The following is a 24,100-nucleotide window of genomic DNA, read 5'->3' as shown; positions in this document are numbered from 1 at the left end:
CAGAAGAGGACTGGCCACCCCACATGTGCTCTCCCTAATTCTCTCTTTCTTTCTCTCTCTTGGAGGACCTGAGCCCTAGGACCATGCCCCAGGAATACCTGACATGATGACTCCTTGCTGTCCCCAGTCCACCTGGCTGTGCTGCTACTCCGGTTTCAACTGTTCTGCCTTATTATTATTATTCGACCATGCTGGTCATTTATGAACATTTGAACATCTTGGCCATGTTCTGTTACAATCTCCACCTGACACAGACAGAAGAGGACTGGCCACCCCACATAGCCTGGTTCCTCTTTAGGTTTCTTCCTAGGTTTTGGCCTTTCTATGGAGTTTTTCCTTGCCACCGTGCTTCTACACCTGCATTGCTTGCTGTTTGGGGTTTTAGGCTGGGTTTCTGTACAGCACTTTGAGATATCAGCTGATGTACGAAGGGCTATATAAATACATTTGATTTGATTTGTTTACATTTACTGTGGTTACAAACATTGGAGTTAAACAAGCTATATTTTGATCCCCTTGATCAAATACAAGGTCACGTACACGTTCTAAAGGTCACTCGCCTGGGGGAGTCCTCATTCCGCATGCAGTTGGTGAGAGCATAAGAGAGGGAAGTGCAACACCATTACCACTGAGTGTACCTGCAAACTCCCACCATTACCACTGAGTGTACCTGCAAACTGCTGGTCGCCGTTTCCACGGATACCAAACTTGATGACCAGCTTTCCGTTGGGCTGGAAGATGAAGACGCAACATGCCTTGTTGTCCACGATGATGATGTGGCCGTTCCTGTCCACCGACACGCCTTTGGGGCCCATCAGCTTGCCCGAGCCAATCTTATTCTGAGATAGAGGGACAGTGGATAATACCCCAGTATTGCTATTGGTTATTTTATATAAAGAAATAACAAACAGGTTCTCGCAAGTTAATGTTTCAGGCTAACTTCAAAGTCTCATAGTGGCATGGGAACATCTTTTTCAGGTGCTGCTGGGTAGAAAAAGACTAATCAAGTCAGAAAGTATACCCACATTGAGCTATCCATTATCAGTAAGCATCAGCCATCCAAAGCATCACTTAGGATAAAGCAATTCTGACAGCAGCTATTAGTTGATATGACAGAAAAGACTGGAATCCAAACTGAATAGCCCTCCATTTCAATATATTTTCACGTCAATGATGAAGTCGGGACCTGCTCCAACAGAGAGGCACTCAGACCGACAATTGGGGCAGCTAGAAAGCAGCATAACGGATTTCAATGAAGGCAGGTCCAGACTGAATCAGTACGGTGGAACAGAGTAATATCTAGTGTGGATTCCAGGATAAATGACAGCATTGTATAAACTTTGAACTCACCTTGAACTTCCCATCACTGGAGAAGATGCTAACCCACTTGTTGTTGTAGTCGGCTGGGGTGGACCGCCACTCCTGTGGGCCGCTGCAGTTGCCCTGGAGACCGTCCACGCACCCCAAAGCGGCTCTTGAACAGACCGTCGTTAGAGAAAATCTGCGAATGAAACACGGGGCCGAATCACATGACTGAAGATGATCTGATTGTCAAAATGCTTTGAAATATAAAACTTAAATCAATGGATGGTCATGGCTCTTTTTTATTCAAATCAGATTTCATTTGTCACATACACATGGTTAGCAAATGTTAATGCGAGTGTAGTGAAATGCTTGTGCTTCTTGTTTCCGACAGTGCAGTAATATCTAACAAGTAATCTAACAATTCCTCAACAACTACCTAATACACACAAATATAAAAGGGTGAATGAGAATATGTACATGTAAGTATATGGATGAGCGATGGCCGAGCGGCATAGGCAAGGTGCAATAGCTGGTATAAAATACAGTATATACATGTGATATGAATAATGTAAGATATGTAAACATGATGAAAGTGGCATTATTTAGAGTGCATTGTATAAAGTGACTAGTGATCCATTTATTCAAGCGGCAGTGATTGAGACCCAATGTAGGCAGCGGACTCTCTGAGTTAGTGGTTGCTGTTTAGCAGTCTGATGGCCTTGAGATAGAAGCTGTTTTTCAGCCTCTCAGTCCCAGCTTTGATGCACCTGTACTGACCTCGCCTTCTGAATGGTAGCATTGTGAACAGGCAGTGGCTCGGGTGGTTGATGTCCTTGATGATCTTTTTGGCCTTCCGCAGTCCTTGTTAGCGGGCCGCAACGGTATTATCCTCAAAGCGGGCTAAGAAGGTGTTTAGTTTGTCTGGAAGCGTGACGTTGGTGTCCGTGATGTGGCTGGATTTCTTTTTGTAGTCCGTGATTTCCTGTAGACCCTGCCACATACGTCTCGTGTCTGAGCCGTTGAATTGCGGCTCCACCTTGTCCCTATAGTAGCATTTCGCTTGTTTGATTGCTTTGCGTACGGAATAACTACACTGTTTATATTCAGTCATATTCATAGACCTTTTTCCATGGTTAAATGCGGTGGATCGCGCTTTCAGTTTTGGCAAATGCCGCCATCCATCCACGGTTTCTGGTTAGAGTAGGTTTTAATAGTCACAGTGGGTACAACATCTCCAATGCACTTCTTTATAAACACACTTACAGAGTCAGCATATAGGTCGATGTTGTTCTCTGAGGCTGTCCGGAACATATTCCAGTCCGTGTGATCAAAACAATCTTGAAGCGTGGCTTCCGATTGGTTGGACCAGCTTTGGATGTTTGTCATCACTGGTACATCCTGTTTGAGTTTCTGCCTATAAGACGGTAGGAGCAAGATGGCGTCATGGACCGGATTTTCCAAAGAGAGGGCGGGGGAGGGCTTTGAATGCATCGTGGAAGTTAGAGTAGCAGTGGTCAAGGGTATTGCGCATGTGTGTAGCACAATTAATATGGTGGTAGAATTTAAGTAGCCTTGTTATCAAATTTGCTTTGTTAAAATCCCCAGCTACAGTAAATGCAGCCTCAGGATATATGGTTTCCAGTTTGCATAATGTCGAGTGAAGTTCCTTGATGGCCATCTTAGTGTCTGCTTGAGGGGGAATGTACACAGCTGTGACTATAACTGACGAGAATTCTCTTGGTAGGTAAAATGGCCGGAATTTGATTGTACGGAATTCTAAATCGGTGAGCAGAAGGAGTTGAGTTCCTGTATGTTGTTAAGATTACACCATGAGTCGTTAATCATGAAGCATACACCCCCGCCCTTCCTCTTCCCAGAGAGGTGTTTATCTCTGTCGGCGCAATGCATGGAGAAGCCCGGTAGCTGAACCGATTCCTGCCATCATATCCCGAGAGACATATTTCCGTGAAACAGAGAATGTTACAATCTCAGATGTCTCTCTGGAAGGCAACCATTGCTCGAATTTCGTCTACCTTGTTGTCAAGACTGGACATTGGCTAGTAGTATACTCAGGACAGTTGGGCGATGTGCACGTCTACGGAGCCTGACCAGGTGGTCGCTTCGTCTGCCCCTTCCGCTGTTTTGGGTCGACTACTGGAATTAGATGGGTGGTGGTCCGAACAGAGGGTCCGCTTCGGGAAAGTCGTATTCCTGGTCATAATGTTGGTAAGTTGACGTTGCTCTTAAATCCAATAGTTCTTCCCCGCTGTATGTAATAAGACTTAATATGTCCTGGGGTAACAATGAAATAAACAATACATACAAAAACAAAATACTGCATAGTTTCCTAAGAACTCGAAGCGAGGCGACCGTCTCTGTCAGTGCCATCATGCTGAATGGTCCTTTAAGGAAATAATTCGAAAATCCTATTTGATATGATAAATGACACTTTTCAATTATTATGAACTGGAATTGTTATTGCCCTAATACCAATTTAGAGTTGGTATGTTTGCCATACTTGCAAATTTGCAAAAGTACCATGATATACAGCAAATCAATACAAACCATCTGAGCAGTCAGAGCTCCTAACCAAGTCTTGTTATCATCCAGTCTATATCAGAAGACTATTCTTCAGACACACCTCAAAGAGCTCTGGTGAGAACTCACAGTCAAAATATACCACTGTGACTAAGTCAAGGCAGAACGACTTCAAAGAGATGAGCTAGATGCAGGGCTGTTCAATTCCGTTCCTGGAGGGCCAAAACACTTGTTTTTCATCCTCACATTTGGGACTAATTCAAACCTGGGACACCAGGTGAGTGCAATTAACTACCAGGTATATAAAAAAAATGTTTTGGCCCTCCAGGTCTGGAAATGAACAGCCCTGAGCTAGATTCTAACTACCACTCATAGGTTGTGATGGCGCCGAAGGGGATGGCTGCCATTTTATTGGCTCTTAACCAACCAAGCTATTGTGTTTGTTTTTTCACATTGTTTGTAACCTATTTTGTACATAATGTTGATCTCTTATGCCCAAAAATAGCTTCTGGACATCAGAACAGCGATTACTCACTTCGAATTGAACAAATGATTTTTCTTTAATAAGTCGGACGGGAAGGATATACTCAACACCCGTACAGGCCCTCATCCCCGTCATTCGCTGGAGGAAGAAACTGAGATTTCTGGGAAATAGGATCAGGCGACGATTGGCTAATCTGCCTTTGCCATCCGTACTGTTAGCTAACGTTCAATCGCTGGAAAATAAACGGTACAAACTGAAAGCACGTATATCCTACCAACGGAACATTAAAAATGAATATCTTAGGTTTCACCGAGTCATGGCTGAATGACGACATTAATAAAATGCAGCTGGTGGGTTATACACTGTATCGACAGGATAGAACAGCAGCCTCTGTTAAGACCAGGGGCAGGGGCCTATGCATATTTGTAAACAACAGCCGGTGCTAAGGAAGTCTCTAGGTTTGCTTGCCTGAGGTAGAGTATCTCATGATAAGTTGTAGACCACACTATCTACCAAGAGTTTTTATCTGCATTTTTCATAGCTGTCTACATACCACCACAGACCGATGCTGGCACTAAAACTGAGGTGGCGCTCCTAGTAGCCGGAGACTTTAATGCAGGGAAACTTAAATCCGTTTTACCTCATTTCTATCAGCATTTTAAATGTGCAACCAGAGCAGAAAAAAACTCGAGACCACCATTACTCCACACACAGAGATGCGTACAAACTCTCCCTCACCCTCCATTTGGCAAATCTGACCATAATTCTATCCTCTCGATTCCTGCTGACAAGCAAAAATTAAAACCGGAAGCTCCAGTGACTCGGTCTATAAAAAAAAAGAGGTCAGATGAAGCAGATGCTAAACTACAGGACTGTTTGGCCAGCACAGATTAGAATATGTTCCGGGATTCTTCCATTGGCATTGAGGAGTACACCACATCAGTCACTGGCTTCATCAATAAGTGCATCAATGACGTCGTCCCCACAGTGACTGTACGTACATACCCCAACCAGAAGCCATTGATTACAGGAAACATTCGCACTGGGATAATGAGTAGAGCTGTCACTTTCAAGGAGCGGGATTCTAAGCCGGAAGCTTATAGGAAATCCCACTATGCCCTCCGACGAACCATCAAACAGGCAAAGTGTCAATACAGGACTAGATCGAATCGTACTATACCGGCTCCAACTCTCTTCAGATGTGGCAGGGCTTGCAAACTATTACAGACTACAAAGGGGAAGCACAGCCGAGAGCTGCCCAGTGACACAAGCCTACCAGACAAGCTAAATAACTTCTATGCTCGCTTTGAGGCAAGTAACACTGAAACATGCATGAGAGCATCAGCTGTTCCGGGCGACTGTGTGATCACGCTCTCCGCAGCCAATGTGAGTAAGACCTTTAAACAGGTCAACATTCACAAGGCCGCAGGGTCATACGGATTACCAGGATGTGTACTCCGAGCATGCGCTGACCAACTGGAAAGTGTCTTCACTGACATTTTCAACCTATTCCTGTCTGAGTCTGTAATACCAACATGTTTCAAGCAGACCACCATAGTCTCTGTACTAGAGGTTGACCGATTATGATTTTTAACGATTTATTATTTCAACGAAACCTGTGCCCAAGAACACTAAGGTAACCTGCCTAAATGACTAACAACCCGTAACACTGACGTCTGTAGCCATGAAATGCTTCCGAAAGGCTGGTCATGGCTCACACCATTAACCCAGAAACCCTAGACCCACTCCAATTTGCAAACCACCCCAACAGATCCACAGATGATGCCCTTTCACACCTGAACTAAGGACCCTGGGACTAAACACCTCCCTCTGCAACTGAATCCTGGACTTCCTGACAGGCCACCCCCAGGTGGTAAGGGTAGGTAACAGCACATCCGCCACGCTGATCCTCAACACGGGCTCCCCTCAGGGGTGCGTGCTCAGCCCCTTCCCGTACTCCCTGTTCACTCATGACTGCACAGCCAGGCCTGACTCCAATACCATCATTAAGTCTGCCGATGACACAACAGTGATAGGCCTGATCACCGACAGCGTATATGGAGGAGCCCTGACCATGTGGTGCAAGGACAACAACCTCTCCCTCAACATGATCAAGACAAAGGAGATGCTTGTGGATTACAGGAAAAGGAGGACAGAGCACGCCCCCATTCTCATCGATGGGGCTGTAGTGGAGCAGGTTGAGAGCATCAAGTTCCTTGGTGTCCACATCACCAACAAACTAACATGGTCCAAGCACACCAAGACAGTCGCGAAGAGGGCACAACAAAACCTATTCCCCCTCAGGAGACTGAAAAGACTTGGCATGGGTCCTCAGATCCTCAAAAGGTTTTACAGCTGCACCATCAAGAGCATCCTGATGCGGTTCATCACTGTCTGGTATAGCAACTGCTCGGCCTCCGACTGCAAGGCACTACAGAGGGTAGTGCGTATGGCCCAGTACATCACTGGGCCAAGCTTCCTGCCAGCAGAAGTAACTCTGGGTCTTCCTTTCCTGTGGCGGTCCTCATGAGAGCCAGTTTCATCATAACGCTTAATGGTTTTTGTGACTGCACTTGAAGAAACTTTCAATGTTCTTGACATTTTCCGCATTGACTGACCTTCATGTCTTAAAGTAATGACGGACTGTCGTTTCTCTTTGCTTATTTGAGCTGTTCTTGCCATAATATGGACTTGGTCTTTTACCAAATAGGGCTGTCATGCAGGTGAAAGAGGACCCAAAAGCGACTTGGCGAAAACAGAGTCTTTAATCCAGTAAAGTAAATACAAACAAAAAACACAACTTTCACTCGAAATGACGAGGACAAACTGGAGACTCGATCTTGAACAGCAGGTGAACAGCAGGTTGCCTCGGGAAGGCACTTGAACCAGACAGACTCAGACACCTGCTCACCACGCAGCATCTGAGGAAAACACGACACGACAGGGCGATACACAAACACAGCACGGTGAATTCTAGACAAGGAACCGACAGGACAGGAACGGAACACAAAGGAAGAAATAGGGACTCTAATCAGGGGAAAGGATCGGGAACAGGTGTGGGAAGACTAAATGATTGATTAGGGGAATAGGAACAGCTGGGAGCAGGAACGGAACGATAGAGAGAAGAGAGAGCGAGAGAGTGAGAGAGGGAGGGGGAGAGAGAGGGATAGAAAGAGGGAAAGAACCTAATAAGACCAGCAGAGGGAAACGAATAGAATGGGAAGCACAGGGACAAGACAAGATAATAAATGACAAAACATGACAGTACCCCCCCACTCACCGAGCGCCTCCTGGCGCACTCGAGGAGGAATCCTGGCGGCAACGGAGGAAATCATCAATGAGTGAACGGTCCAGCACGTCCCGAGACGGAACCCAACTCCTCTCCTCAGGACCGTAACCCTCCCAATCCACTAAGTATTGGTGACCCCGTCCCCGAGAACGCATGTCCATGATCTTATGTACCTTGTAAATAGGTGCGCTCGACAAGGACGGGAGGGGAGGGAAGACGAACGGGGTGCGAAGAAAGGGCTTGACACAGGAGACATGGAAGACAGGATGGACGCGACGAAGATGTCGCGGAAGAAGCAGTCGCACAGCGACAGGATTGACGACCTGGGAGACACGGAACGGACCAATGAACCGCGGAGTCAACTTACGAGAAGCTGTCGTAAGAGGAAGGTTGCGAGTGGAAAGCCACACTCTCTGGCCGCAACAATACCTTGGACTCTTAATCCTGCGTTTATTGGCGGCTCTCACAGTCTGTGCCCTGTAACGGCAAAGTGCAGACCTCACCCTCCTCCAGGTGCGCTCACAACGTTGGACAAACGCTTGAGCGGAGGGAACGCTGGACTCGGCAAGCTGGGATGAGAACAGAGGAGGCTGGTAACCCAGACTACTCTGAAACGGAGATAACCCGGTAGCAGACGAAGGAAGCGAATTGTGAGCGTATTCTGCCCAGGGGAGCTGTTCTGCCCAAGACGCAGGGTTTCTGAAAGAAAGGCTGCGTAGTATGCGACCAATCGTCTGATTGGCCCTCTCTGCTTGACCGTTAGACTGGGGATGAAACCCGGAAGAGAGACTGACGGACGCACCAATCAAACGACAGAACTCCCTCCAAAACTGTGACGTGAATTGCGGGCCTCTGTCTGAAACGGCGTCTAACGGGAGGCCATGAATTCTGAATACATTCTCGATAATGATTTGTGCCGTCTCCTTAGCGGAAGGAAGTTTAGCGAGGGAATGAAATGTGCCGCCTTAGAGAACCTATCGACAACCGTAAGAATCACAGTCTTCCCCGCAGACAAAGGCAGACCGGTAATGAAGTCTAGGGCGATGTGAGACCATGGTCGAGAAGGAATGGGAGCGGTCTGAGACGACCGGCAGGAGGAGAGTTACCCGACTTAGTCTGCGCGCAGTCCGAACAAGCAGCCACGAAACGGCGCGTGTCACGCTCCTGAGTCGGCCACCAAAAGCGCTGGCGAATAGACGCAAGAGTGCCTCGAACACCGGGATGACCAGCTAACTTGGCAGAGTGAGCCCACTGAAGAACAGCCAGACGAGTGGAAACAGGAACGAAAAGGAGGTTACTAGGACAAGCGCGCGGCGACGCAGTGTGCGTGAGTGCTTGCTTAACCTGTCTTTCAATTCCCCAGACTGTTAACCCGACAACACGCCCATAAGGAAGAATCCCTCGGGATCAGTAGAAGCCACAGAAGAACTAAACAGACGGGATAAGGCATCAGGCTTGGTGTTCTTGCTACCCGGACGGTAAGAAATCACAAACTCGAAACGAGCGAAAAACAACGCCCAACGAGCTTGACGGGCATTAAGTCGTTTGGCAGAACGGATGTACTCAAGGTTCTTATGGTCTGTCCAAACGACAAAGGAACGGTCGCCCCCTCCAACCACTGTCGCCATTCGCCTGGGCTAAGCGGATGGCGAGCAGTTCACGGTTACCCACATCATAGTTGCGCTCAGATGGCGACAGGCGATGAGAAAAATAAGCGCAAGGATGAACCTTATCGTCAGACTGGAAGCGCTGGGATAGAATGGCTCCCACGCCTACCTCTGAAGCGTCAACCTCGACAATGAATTGTCTAGTGACGTCAGGAGTAACGAGGATAGGAGCGGACGTAAAACGTTCTTTTAGAAGATCAAAAGCTCCCTGGGCGGAACCGGACCACTTAAAACACGTCTTGACAGAAGTAAGAGCTGTGAGAGGGGCAGCAACTTGACCGAAATTACGAATGAAACGCCGATAGAAATTAGCGAAACCTAAAAGCGCTGCAACTCGACACGTGACCTTGAACGGGCCAATCACTGACAGCTTGGACCTTAGCGGAATCCATCTGAATGCCTTCAGCGGAAATAACGGAACCGAGAAAAGTAACGGAGGAGACATGAAAAGAGCACTTCTCAGACTTTACGTAGAGACAATTCTCTAAAAGGCGCTGTAGAACACGTCGAACGTGCTGAACATGAATCTCGAGTGACGGAGAAAAAATCAGGATATCGTCAAGATAGACAAAAACAAAGATGTTCAGCATGTCTCTCAGAACATCATTAACTAATGCCTGAAAAACAGCTGGCGCATTGGCGAGACCAAACGGCAGAACCCGGTACTCAAAATGCCCTAACGGAGTGTTAAACGCCGTTTTCCACTCGTCCCCCTCTCTGATGCGCACGAGATGGTAAGCGTTACGAAGGTCCAACTTAGTAAAGCACCTGGCTCCCTGCAGAATCTCGAAGGCTGATGACATAAGGGGAAGCGGATAACGATTCTTAACCGTTATGTCATTCAGCCCTCGATAATCCACGCAGGGGCGCAGAGTACCGTCCTTCTTCTTAACAAAAAGAACCCCGCCCCGGCCGGAGAGGAAGAAGGCACTATGGTACCGGCGTCAAGAGACACAGACAAATAATCCTCGAGAGCCTTACGTTCGGGAGCCGACAGAGAGTATAGTCTACCCCGAGGAGGAGTGGTCCCCGGAAGGAGATCAATACTACAATCATACGACCGGTGAGGAGGAAGGGAGTTGGCTCGGGACCGACTGAAGACCGTGCGCAGATCATGATATTCCTCCGGCACTCCTGTCAAATCGCCAGGTTCCTCCTGAGAAGTAGGGACAGAAGAAACGGGAGGGATGGCAGACATTAAACACTTCACATGACAAGAAACGTTCCAGGATAGGATAGAATTACTAGACCAATTAATAGAAGGATTATGACATACTAGCCAGGGATGACCCAAAACAACAGGTGTAAACGGTGAACGAAAAATCAAAAAGAAATAGTCTCACTGTGGTTACCAGATACTGTGAGGGTTAAAGGTAGTGTCTCAAATCTGATACTGGGAAGATGACTACCATCTAAGGCGAACATGGGCGTAGGCTTCTCTAACTCTCTGAAAGGAATGTCATGTTTCCGAACCCATGCTTCGTCCATGAAACAACCCTCAGCCCCAGAGTCTATCAAGGCACTACATGTAGCACCCGAACCGGTCCAGCGTAGATGGACCGACAAAGTAGTACAGGATTTTGATGGAGAGACTTGAGTAGTTGCGCTCACCTGTAGCCCTCCGCTTACAGATGAGCTCTGGCTTTACTGGACATGAATTAACAAAATGTCCAGCAACTCCGCAATAGAGGCACAGGCGGTTGGTGATCCTCCGTTCCCTCTCCTTAGTCGAGATGCGAATCCCTCCCAGCTGCATGGGCTCAGACTCTGAGCCAGAGGAGGGAGATGGTTGCGATGCGGAGCAGGGAAACACCGTTGATGCGAGCTCTCTTCCACGAGCCCGGTGACGAAGATCTACCCGTCGTTCTATGCGGATGGCGAGAGCAATCAAAGAGTCCACATCTGAAGGAACCTCCCGGGAGAGAATCTCATCCTTAACCACTGCGTGGAGTCCCTCCAGAAAACGAGCGAGCAGCGCCGGCTCGTTCCACTCACTAGAGGCAGCAAGAGTGCGAAACTCAATAGAATAATCCGTTATGGACCGTTCACCTTGGCATAAGGAAGCCAGGGCCCTAGAAGCCTCCCTACCAAAACTGAACGGTCAAAAACCCGAATCATCTCCTCTTTAAAGTTCTGGAACTTGTTAGAGCAATCAGCCCTTGCCTCCCAGATAGCTGTGCCCCATTCTCGAGCCCGGCCAGTAAGGAGTGAAATGACGTAAGCAACCCGAGCTCTCTCTCTAGAGTATGTGTTGGGTTGGAGAGAGAACACAATCTCACACTGCGTGAGAAAGGAGCGGCACTCAGTGGGCTGCCCGGAGTAGCAAGGTGGGTTATTAACCCTAGGTTCTGGAGGCTCGGCAGGCCAGGAAGTAACAGGTGGCACGAGACGTAGACTCTGGAACTGTCCAGAGAGGTCGGAAACCTGAGCGGCCAGGTTCTCCACGGCATGGCGAGCAGCAGACAATTCCTGCTCGTGTCTGCCGAGCATGGCTCCTTGGATCTCGACGGCAGTGTAACGAGCGTCTGAAGTCGCTGGGTCCATTCCTTGGTCGGTTCCTTCTGTCATGCAGGTGAAAGAGGACCCAAAAGCGACTTGGCGAAAACAGAGTCTTTAATCCAGTAAAGTAAATACAAACAAAAAACACAACTTTCACTCGAAATGACGAGGACAAACTGGAGACTCGATCTTGAACAGCAGGTGAACAGCAGGTTGCCTCGGGAAGGCACTTGAACCAGACAGACTCAGACACCTGCTCACCACGCAGCATCTGAGGAAAACACGACACGACAGGGCGATACACAAACACAGCACGGTGAATTCTAGACAAGGAACCGACAGGACAGGAACGGAACACAAAGGAAGAAATAGGGACTCTAATCAGGGGAAAGGATTGGGAACAGGTGTGGGAAGACTAAATGATTGATTAGGGGAATAGGAACAGCTGGGAGCAGGAACGGAACGATAGAGAGAAGAGAGAGCGAGAGAGTGAGAGAGGGAGGGGGAGAGAGAGGGATAGAAAGAGGGAAAGAACCTAATAAGACCAGCAGAGGGAAACGAATAGAATGGGAAGCACAGGGACAAGACAAGATAATAAATGACAAAACATGACAAGGGCTATCTTCTGTATACTATCCGTACAACAAAACTGATTGGCTCAAACGCATTAAGAAGGAAAGAAATTTCACAAAGTAACTTTAACAAGGCACACCTGTTAATTGAAATGATTTCCAGGTGACTACCTAAAGAAGCTGGTTGAGAGAATGCCAAGTGTGTGCAAAGCTGTCATTAAGGCAAAGGGTGGCTACTTTGAAGAATTTGTTTAACATTTGTTTTGCTTACTACATAATTCCATGTGTTATTTCATAGTTTTGATGTCTTCACTATTATTCTACAATGTTGAAAATAGTAAAAAATAAAGAAAAGCCCTGCAATGAGAAGGTGTGTCCCAACTTTTGATTGGTACTGTAAATGGGATAAAATATTGGAATGAAAGAGTAACTACAGTAGAAAAGTATTTTACCATGTCTAACTTGTATTACATGAAATAAGAAATTGTGCTCACTCAAAATTAATGTGTGCTGTAGTAAATAAATAAATTAAAACCTTTGTCATTTTCTATTATTCATCTGGTATTCAAGCCATGCTAATCCATAGATCAACATCGCAAATCTACAACAACAAAAAACTCAAGACAAAAGTGCCTGTATGTTCATGTTACAGATGTGAAACGGCTAGCTTAGTTAGCGGTGCGCGCTAAATAGCGTTTCAATCAGTGACGTCACTTGCTCTGAGACCTTGAAGTAGTAGTTCCCCTTGCGATGATGAGTCATTGTGCTCAGCCTACCAGCATCCCACAATTCCTTCAGATATTTCCCTCAGGCCAAGAGAAGAAGCATAATGTGTTTGTTGATCCTACCCTGAACAACTGGTATCATCCGAATATAAGACATTCTACTGTACATTGTTAACCACTTTGAGATGTAAACTCAATCTATTATTGCAATCCATTATATGACTGCTAGTTATCTTTTGAAGCCAAATTATTTTAGTGAGGTAGTTGGCTGAACAACATTTGTGTGACAAGTAACCTTGCCTTGAGACCTCTGTTAGCTCTAACAGTAAAGCATTAGCTTAACAGGCCTTGGTCAAAAGCAGTGCACTAAGGAATAGGGTGCTATTTGGGATTCAATCATGGTCTTGAGTCGCGTGGGTTTAATAAATGATCTATGAAATGGAGCTAGAGTTGGCATTCTCCAGCCAGTTCCCTTACCTGAACACACTGGTTATTGCTGTCTGCTATCAACACCTTGCCTACCGAGGAGGCAGCCACACCCTGTAGATTGGTAAATTCCCCTTTGTTTCTTCCCTTTGTACCTGGAAGGTATGAAATAAACAAGTGTCAAATTCCCCCGTAATGCTTATTCATCATATGAGTGTAGATTAAGTTTCCAAAGTGAAAACATTTTGACATATGATTTTTTTTTAAGGTGAACTGTATTTTTCTTACATTGGTCAGTTCCCGGAGAAACTTTTTTCCAATTCCACCCATGTATAACTTTGACAAGTAACTCATAACATATTTGTGTTGTCCTGATACTAGAATTTTGACTTCGATACCAATACCAGGTTTAGTATCATGATACCCAAAACTATCACAATAATCGACACCAAAATTATACCACAGCAACAAAAAAAGGTATATTAGCCGAAGCCACTGAATGGCACTTGATCCAGACAGAGAAACTCAGCTACTGCTCTGTTCAATCATTTGGCATCTTTTGAGTATTTTTTTTACATCAAAATGTTTGAATCAATTATACAATCATAAAATCAATTTGACTTTGTTTTTACCAATCTAAACTACATAACACAAATGGTAATAATTCATTTAAATGGTAAATCTCTATTGATAAAATTAGGCCCCGTGTAGCTCAGTTGGTAGAGCATGGAGCTTACAATGCCAAGGTTGTGGGTTTGGTTCCAAAATGTATGTACTCATTCTGTAAGTCGCTTTGGATAAGAGCATCTGGTAAATTACTCAAATGTAAATGTAGCCTAGGCCTATTCGCAATACAGGTGAATGCATAATAAATAGGAGACCAATAAAGTGAATGAATATAGTTTTGGTGGCAATCCGCTTTAAAATCAGTACATTTTGCATGATAGTTTCCATATTAAATCACAAACAAAGTCCTACGGTAGTAAATTGATGTTTGCTTCCATTGTAAACTAGCAAAGTTAGCCTACAAAGCTAGATGCTACCCGTATCTTCTTGCATTTTAAAGTGTTCAGCCTGTATGGACATTGTTTTGAGAACAGTAATTAACAGTTTCAACATTTCAACATGCCGTTTAGCATTATTCAAGTGTGTTAACTTCTGTGCAGAGTGGGGAGCTAACATGATGCAGTCCAGACTCCCAGTGCAGGCTAGCAATGACTAAGTGTAGCAGGCACAGTGCGCACCTCACACTATAACGGGACATCGCTGAGCTGATAGAGTTGATCCATGAGATACATTTTGACAGAAGTACTGAACATAACGAAAATTCAAGTACCAAACCAATTCTCATGTTCTTGTATCGAAAAAGTACCGATGTTTTGGTATACCGCAGTGGTGGAAAAAGTACCCAATAGTCATACTTGAGTAAAAGTGACGATATCTTCATAGAAAGTTACTCAAGTCAAAGTGTTAATCAACCAGAAAAATACTACTTGAGTAAAAGTTTTAAAGTATTAAAAGTTGCTAAAATATGCTTAAGTGTTGAAAGTAGAAGTATAAATAACTTTAAAATTCCTTATAATAAGCAAAGCAGACGGCACCATTTTCTTGTTTTAAAAATGTACGGATAGCCAGGGGCACACTCCAACACTCACATATTATTTATAAAAGATGCATTTGTGTTTAGTGAGTCTGCCAGACCATAGGTGAACTATCCTTTTAAATGTTTTAGGTGAACTGTTCCTTTTAAATGTATTAAACACCGATGATAAGGCAACCATTACAGATCCTGAAAATGTGGTCCTTGGTCATGATGGTGACAGAGGTGGGCAGGCACGCACTGCCTCAGGCCCTCGCCTGTGGCCACCGTCTCGGATGCCACGGCATTTGTGGTAACTATAGTACCCAGGTTGTGGATGGACTTCTTGAGGCTCTCTGTCTCCACCAGGAAGTCCAGCTGGTCATTCTCACCGGGCTGGAGGGGGAGCCCTTGGCTGGCCAGCTCACTGAGCCGCTCGCTCATCTGCTTCTTGACGAGCAGGACCTCGGCCTCGGTGCCGTGGCTCAGGGCCTGCTCGGTGAAGTTGCAGCTGCTGTTGATGCCATCCTGGCCCTGGAATAACGAGTCCAGCTGGGCTTGGAGCACCTGAGAGAAACACGATGTAGAGAGGGGAAAAAGAGTGAGGGGGTGGGATAGTAGAGAGGGTGAGGGCGTAGAAGGGTGTCAGGTGGGTGTGAATGGAGATGCACATGTGGACATGCAAACATCTGTCAGTGTGAGGGGCTGACAACACACACACACACACACGCAAACATTGTATACAATCTGTCAATGTACACACACAATCTGTCAATGTAAACACACAAACATCTGCTCAAAAAACACATTCACCTAACAAATGTGCGGACACAGACATGCAAATATATACTGTAAGCAGGGCACTGGAAACATACAGAACAAATTAAAACACACATCTTCTTTTAGACAGCTGTCCACATGCCACATGAATACCAGTCAATTTGCTGTATTGAGAATAAAGCTACATTTTCCATTAACAAGAATAAACATAGAAGTGCAGAATATGCTAAGTGGACTTTTGACACATCCACTGGTATAGGCATATGGTAGAGTGTTGACGAACTATCATAGTTATCACTTGTTAACATAACACCACAGCACAAAAATGCTACAGGGTTGGGTCAAAACACTGAGCATCGCACACAGTCTCACTGTCTCCCTCACACACACACTCACCTGCATCTGGCTACCACACTCATCCTCTACGACAACACGAGCGGCCATTGAGCTATCAAAGCCCCCAGCCAAAACTACTTTCTCCACCACTATCTATATCAACCCTAGCTTCATACTGTATAAGACTCACACTCTGAAAGACTAACACAAATATATTCCAGATAGAGAAAGAGGACGCCATAAAGGCAGGGAGATACAGTGCACACTTACTTAGTGCAGTGGACTGTGGAAACCTACACCACTGTTCCTACCCACTTTATCAACCCCTGTGCTGCCATCCTGTTAGAAGGTAACATATTATTTTAGCACAATGGTTCAAATGTATTTTCATTGTGTTCCATGGTGTTATTCGCCCCCCTAGTGGAGCTTTCTGGTACATAGAAAGACTACGCAAACAGGAAGTAGAGAATTTGTTCTGCATGCATAGAGGCAGCTACAAACAACACTACGGTGCAGGTCTTTCAGTGTAGTTATTTCTTGTCACACTTCAGCCTTGGGAAATATTTGTTTGTAAATTTGAATCAAGCATTTAGCTAATGATGATAATCTTGTTATTGATAGAGTTGCTTACATATCAATGTTGGTTGCATTTACTCACACAAATTGCAATGCCTTTAATGTATGTCGTTAGCTGTATTACTTTGCTCGTGCGTCATGCAAACGAATTTTAAAATATACAATACTGTAGTTTTGTTACTGTTTCTAGTGTAACATGCTTTGTTATTCTACATAGATGGTTGTACATTATTAGAGTAATGAAAGGAGTTAGCCAATTACCATATGAGTAACAATTAGCTATATGGTTTGGCATCATGCCAGATGCATGGTACCTTAGCACGTGCTTTGTATTTATGCAACTTCAAATGTATAATGTACAGCTACAGTATGTCTAAAGTATATTATTTTCTGTATTTTGCAGTTTCACAACAAACGTTTTCAATATATCCATTCAAGAAAAGTCACGCCTTGGGAGTTTTATTGAAGACTTAGTTGTTAGCTTATCTGTAGTTTTGCATGGGAACGCAACTCAAGGGCAGAATAACCCCTCTCTGCTTCCAAGACTCGCCCTCTCTTTAAACAAGAACAGCTCAGCTAGCTAGCTAGAAGATACAGCACTTTCAAAGCCTAAATTACCAACTACATAGACATCATGACAACACCAAAGAAAAGTAGAAAGTGTCCACACCCTATAGGAAAGGGCAGACAGATAAAAGTCCTCCCTTCCTTTATGCAGCACTGCCTGCTCTAGCCAGCCAGTCCTACTTGTGAATCATTCTTATGTGATGGTGCTCTCCTCCCTAAGGGGGAGGGCGCTAGGCTTGATGATGATTGGTTCTCTGGGCTGGGTGAGGCATCAGTTTTTCTGCCCTGGCAGTCCGTCTCTCCAGCCCTCCCCAATCGATGTTTTATTTAAGAATTTATCAGAGAACTGCCTGATCGACAGCTGAATCACGGGAATGCAAAGTAGAAACAGTGTAAACAGAGCCTCTGCAGCTGTGTGGGATAGTAGAACTAACTGAGAACTTTATTTCTATGTTATTTATCCTTTATTAGTAGAGGTTTAATTTAATTGAGATTAAACAATCTCTTTTAGGAAGGCACATTGGAATCAGAAAATGTTTCAGTTGTTGTAAAATTACCACCTATTACTTTCAATATATACTACATTTTCAAATTGGGAAGCATCTATTTTCAGTATTTTTCTTGTTCACATGATGAGTATAATGCCGTTCATTCTTGGTTTAAAAACTATGCCCATGTTTAGAAATGCACTTCCTTTATCTCCTAATCATATATCTGTTTACTTTCATGGACCACCTGCCTCTAATTTCGTATCATATTGTCTGTGTGCACCAAACAGATTGACGAAACAGAAACCCACAAGAAAAGGATCTAATAAATGTCCCACTCACCAACCCATTTATCAAACATTGGGGCCTCAAGCTCCATGAGTAGGACACTCTTGCGGACGTTCAGGGTATTCTGCAACTCGTCGAACGTGGTGTGGATGTCCCCCTCGATGGAGCTTTTCTGATTGGTCAGCTGCTGCAGGATCTCTGACAGCACCTGCAGAGCTGAGTCGATTTCAGGCAGCCTGAAGGAAGGGAGGGAGTCCGAGGGTGGGTGCGATCAGTCATAGGTCAAAATTAGCTGACTGAAGGATGGAGTGTTTTGACCCTCAAACTTTTGGGCCATTGGATATAATTCTTAGGTTGCCTCTGACACATATTTTACACATGTTGTTAGGTTACACTTTTTACATGTTAGGTTACAGCCTTATTCTAAAATTGTCCCTCATCAATCGGTACACACAATACCCCATAATGACAAAGCAAACATTGTTTTTATTTAGAAATGTTTGCTAATTTATAAAAAATTAAAAACATCACATTTACATAAGTATTCAGACCCTTTACTCAGTACTTTGTTGAAGCACCTTTGGCAGCAATTACAGCCTTGAGTCTTCTTGGTATGACACTACAAGCTTGGCACACCTCTATTTGGGGAGATTCTCCCATTCTTCTCTGCAGATCTTCTCAAGCTCTGTCAGGTTGGATGGGGAGCGTCACTACACAGCTATTTTCAGGTCTCTCCAGAGATGTTCGATCCGTTTCAAATCCGGCTCTGGCTGGACCATTCAAGGACATTTGGAGACTTGTCCCGAAGCCACTCCTAAGTTGTCTTGGCTGTGTGCTTAGGGTCGTTGTCCTGAGTGCTCTGGATCAGGTTTTCATTAAGGATCTCTCTGTACTTTGATCTGTTCATCTTTACCTCAATCCAGGTTTCCTCCAGATGTGACACTTGGCATTCAGGTCAAATACTTAAATATTGGTTTCATCAGACCAGAGATGATATTTATCATGGTCTGAGAGTCTTTAGGTGCCTTTTGGCAAACTCCAAATGGGATTTCATGTCTTTTACTGAGGAGTGGCTTCCGTCTGGCCACTCTACCATAAAGGCCTGATGGTGGAGTGCTGCAGAGATGATTGTCTTTCTGGAAGGTTCTCCCATCTCCACAGAGGAACTCACCTCCCTGACCAAGGCCCTTCTCCCCGATTGCTTAGAAAAATCTCAAGGAGGATCAATGGAAACAGGATGCATCTGATCTCAATTTTGGGCTCATAGCAAAGGGTCTGAATACTTATGTAAATAAGGTTTACTTATTTTTAATACATTTGCAAAGATTTCCCAAAAACGGTTTTCGCTTTGTCATAATGGGGTATTGTGTGTAGATTGCTGAGGAATTTGTTTTATTTAATCCATTTGAGAATAAGGCTGTAACGTAAGAACGTGTAAAATGTCAAGGGGTCTGAATACTTGGGTAGATGAAGAACTTTGAGTCTATTAACCCACTTTTCCCAGGGGTGTGTGTTGGGCCATTACCTTTTTTTTACTTTGTCCAATGCAATTGGATGTCATAATTATTATTACATGTTTATTTTTTGGGGTTGTAATTTGTTTTTATTGTTGTAAATATGTTTTATAACATCTTGGTGTCCCCCAGGGGTATGTATTGGCCCCTACCGGTATTTGACGGCATCAAGCTGGTCCTGCAGCGAGGCCTTGTGCTGCTCGACCACATCTTTGAGGGGCACAGTGGAGTGCTCGGCACTCGTACACTCCTGGCACATGGCTGTCTCACACGGTGGACAGTAGAACTCCACCACCTAGGCAAAAGCAAAGCAAGAGTTTAAAGGTCAAGGTGAAGAAACGGTATGAGAATCCATTTTCTCCTCTCCTTTTCCTTTCCTCTGACATGATTTAACAAATGCGTACTGTGCAGGTGTGCGAAAGCACTACCCAAATATTCCCAGAATATATGAGGGTACAAAATACTGTAGATATCTACTAACCCTAAAATGTATTTCCTATTAAATATACGAAAAAAACACCACAATTAATCTCAAATAAATTTTTCCCCAAAACATCACTCCCTGTACTAAAACTCTGTGTCAAGCTTTGAAGCAAGTCATTATCACCACTTAGGAGTTCAGTGCCAATGTGATATTGCCCCGTGCCAGTATCCCATAAAAATAAACCCATTGCTATGGTGATGAGCTAGAGCGATAAGCAAGAAAGTTGAATGTCATGGAACCTCCTGCCATCAATACCCCCCCCCCCGACCATCACTGTAATTTCAACAAGGTGACCGATCGGTATAATAATTTACTCCTGCAATAACGTTATATGGACACTGATGTATGGAAATTATTAGGTGTGTGTGTGTGAGAGAGAGAGAGTCTGTCTGTCATTATATCCTACGTGGTTGGGGCAAGAGAGCGGTTGTCCCGTGGCCATAGAGTTGATGGTCTCCAACACTGCGCTCACCTGGCTGCAGCTGTCGCTGGGGGGCCGGTGCAGCACATCCATTAGGTTGGTTATGAAGAAGTTGCTCTGCAGTGCCGCCACGCCTTCCTCCGGCAGGATATATGTCTGACGGCACACGGGGCACGACAGCGTCAGGCTGTGGGCAGGGATGTAGTTCTGCAGGCACCTGGATAGGGGAGAGGGAGGGTAGAAGGGTGGCGTCAAATGTCTGAGATGTGGATATACTTACTAGTGTTTCTCAATTTCTTTTATACCGCCACAGCCCTAATACCTGTCATGACAGAAAATACAGGCTACATGCCTGCATCCCAACTGGCACCAATGGGAACTGGTCAAAAGTAGTGCCCTAACTAAGGAAGAGGTTGACATTTGGTATGCAACAACAGACGTTGTATCATACATATGTTATTATGACTCTCGTCTAGTATATCCTACTTGATTCAATGGCTTTACAAGATCAAATCCTAAAATGTTGAAGACATGGGGTCATTTCCACCATACAGCAACAACACTGACTTATAATACCAGAGATTGACTCTTTAACACATTTTATGAAGTGGTGGGATTCACAGTCACACACTGCCTAGCCTTAGATAGCATCCTGCAATATGTTTGGGTACTTGATACATGGCAAAAGAACAAAAGCCCAGAAAAAGGTCCCACAAAATATAATTATATATATACAGTGCCTTGCGAAAGTATTCGGCCCCCTTGAACTTTGCGACCTTTTGCCACATTTCAGGCTTCAAACATAAAGATATAAAACTGTATTTTTTTGTGAAGAATCAACAACAAGAGGGACACAATCATGAAGTGGAACGACATTTATTGGATATTTCAAACTTGTTTAACAAATGAAAAACTGAAAAATTGGGCGTGCAAAATTATTCAGCCCCTTTACTTTCAGTGCAGCAAACTCTCTCCAGAAGTTCAGTGAGGATCTCTGAATGATCCAATGTTGACCTAAATGACTAATGATGATAAATACAATCCACCTGTGTGTAATCAAGTCTCCGTATAAATGCACCTGCACTGTGATAATCTCAGAGGTCCGTTAAAAGCGCAGAGAGCATCATGAAGAACAAGGAACACACCAGGCAGGTCCGAGATACTGTTGTGAAGAAGTTTAAAGCTGGATTTGGATACAAAAATATTTCCCAAGCTTTAAACATCCCAAGGAGCACTGTGCAAGCGATAATATTGAAATGGAAGGAGTATCAGACCACTGCAAATCTACCAAGACCTGGCCGTCCCTCTAAACTTTCAGCTCATACAAGGAGAAGACTGATCAGAGATGCAGCCAAGAGGCCCATGATCACTCTGGATGAACTGCAGAGATCTACAGCTGAGGTGGGAGACTGTCCATAGGACAACAATAAGTTGTATATTGCACAAATCTGGCCTTTATGGAAGAGTGGCAAGAAGAAAGCTATTTCTTAAAGATATCCATAAAAAGTGTAGTTTAAAGTTTGCCACAAGCCACCTGGGAGACACACCAAACATGTGGAAGAAGGTGCTCTGCTCAGATGAAACCAAAATTTAACTTTTTGGCAACAATGCAAAATGTTATGTTTGGCGTAAAAGCAACACAGCTCATCACCCTGAACACACCATCCCCACTGTCAAACATGGTGGTGGCAGCATCATGGTTTGGGCCTGCTTTTCTTCAGCAGGGACAGGGAAGATGGTTAAAATTGATGGGAAGATGGATGGAGCCAAATACAGGACCATTCTGGAAGAAAACCTGATGGAGTCTGCAAAAGACCTGAGACTGGGACGGAGATTTGTCTTCCAACAAGACAATGATCCAAAACCTAAAGCAAAATCTACAATGGAATGGTTCAAAAATAAACATTTCCAGGTGTTAGAATGGCCAAGTTAATGTCCAGACCTGAATCCAATCGAGAATCTGTGGAAAGAACTGAAAACTGCTGTTCACAAATGCTCTCCATCCAACCTCACTGAGCTTGAGTTGTTTTGCAAGGAGGAATGGGAAAAAATTTCAGTCTCTCGATGTGCAAAACTGGTAGAGACATACCCCAAGCGACTTACAGCTGTAATCGCAGCAAAAGGTGGCGCTACAAAGTATTAACTTAAGGGGGCTGAATAATTTTGCACGCCCAATTTTTCAGTTTTTGATTTGTTAAAAAAGTTTGAAATATCCAATAAATGTCATTCCACTTCATGATTGTGTCCCACTTGTTGTTGATTCTTCACAAAAAATACAGTTTTATATCTTTGTTTGAAGCCTGAAATGTGGCAAAAGGTCGCAAAGTTCAAGGGGGCCGAATACTTTCGCAAAGGCACTGTATATAAACACTTTAAATGGTCTAGTAAATTGCTAGTTTGATATAATTTAGTCATACACAATTTACTCAGAGACGCTGATGAATTAAATCACTGTTTAATTCACTGATTAATTAAGTTGTCCGATGGTTATCAAAGTCAACACAGAATTAAAATGGAAGAAAAACCTGACATGTCAATCAAGTTCAAGTTTTCCGCCCCTCAAAAACAAACTGAATTTTTATATTCAGCACACAGTTGCCTGCACCACACTGAGTCAGACATGAACAGAGAGAGACTAGACTGAGGATGAGAGAGAAGACAGACAGAGGAAGGGTAGTTGAGAGACAGAGAAGATGGAGAGAAGGGCGAGAGACAATCAGAGACAAAGAGAAGGAGAAAGAAACCGAACGATAGGGAGAGAACGAGAGAGAGAGAACAAGCGAAAGATAGAGAAAGAGCGAGAACATCTTGGTACAACAGAGTCATCCAATCTAAATGTATATTGTCACGCTCTAGATGCTATACAGAACAATGAGACAGGCACTGAGCTCTCCCTTCTCTCAGGGACAAAGACAGCTAGTCTAGGAGGGTGACACGGACAGACCAAACGTAGTCACAGAAAAGACAGACATTTTGTTAAGATACAGTATTTACTTTCTATATTCAGCTGAGTTCCATGACAAAAGGAAAGACACGTTCGGTTAGGTCATAGGAAATATATTCAACTGAAATGTGACTTCCACATTTAATCCAACCCCTCTGAATCAGAGAGGTGCGGGGGTTTGCCATGATCAACATCCACAGTGCCCAGGGAACAGTGGGTTAACTGCCTTGCTCAGGGGCAGAACGACAGACTTTTACCTTGCTAGTTCGGGGATTTGATCCATTAACCTTTTGGTTACTGACCCAATGATCTAACCACTTGGCCAGCCATCCCTTTTAACCTAAGGCTGTGCCTAAGGCTGTGTGATGAGCAAGCATCACCCTTAATGGCCAGAATATTCACATGTTTGTGGGAGCAAGCGCGCACGCGCACACACACACACACACACACACACACACACACACACACACACACACACACACACACACACACACACACACACACACACACACACACACACACACACACACACACACACACAACTCACCTCTCACAGAAGGAATGGAGGCAGGGCAGCACTTTGGGGTTGTCGTAGCGGTCCAGGCATATGCTGCAGAT

At 44.6% G+C, this 24,100-nt stretch overlaps 1 pseudogene; it reads right to left on the bottom strand.

Moving 5' to 3' along the window:
- Positions 1 to 552: 552 nt before the first annotated feature.
- Positions 553 to 24,100, bottom strand: LOC124001432 (annotated as a pseudogene).

Source organism: Oncorhynchus gorbuscha, linkage group LG17 (genome assembly GCF_021184085.1).
Source record: "Oncorhynchus gorbuscha isolate QuinsamMale2020 ecotype Even-year linkage group LG17, OgorEven_v1.0, whole genome shotgun sequence".
Lineage (NCBI taxonomy): Eukaryota > Metazoa > Chordata > Actinopteri > Salmoniformes > Salmonidae > Oncorhynchus > Oncorhynchus gorbuscha.
The sequence above is the reverse complement of the archived record's forward strand: the minus strand, read 5'-3'. Positions and strand labels throughout refer to the sequence as shown.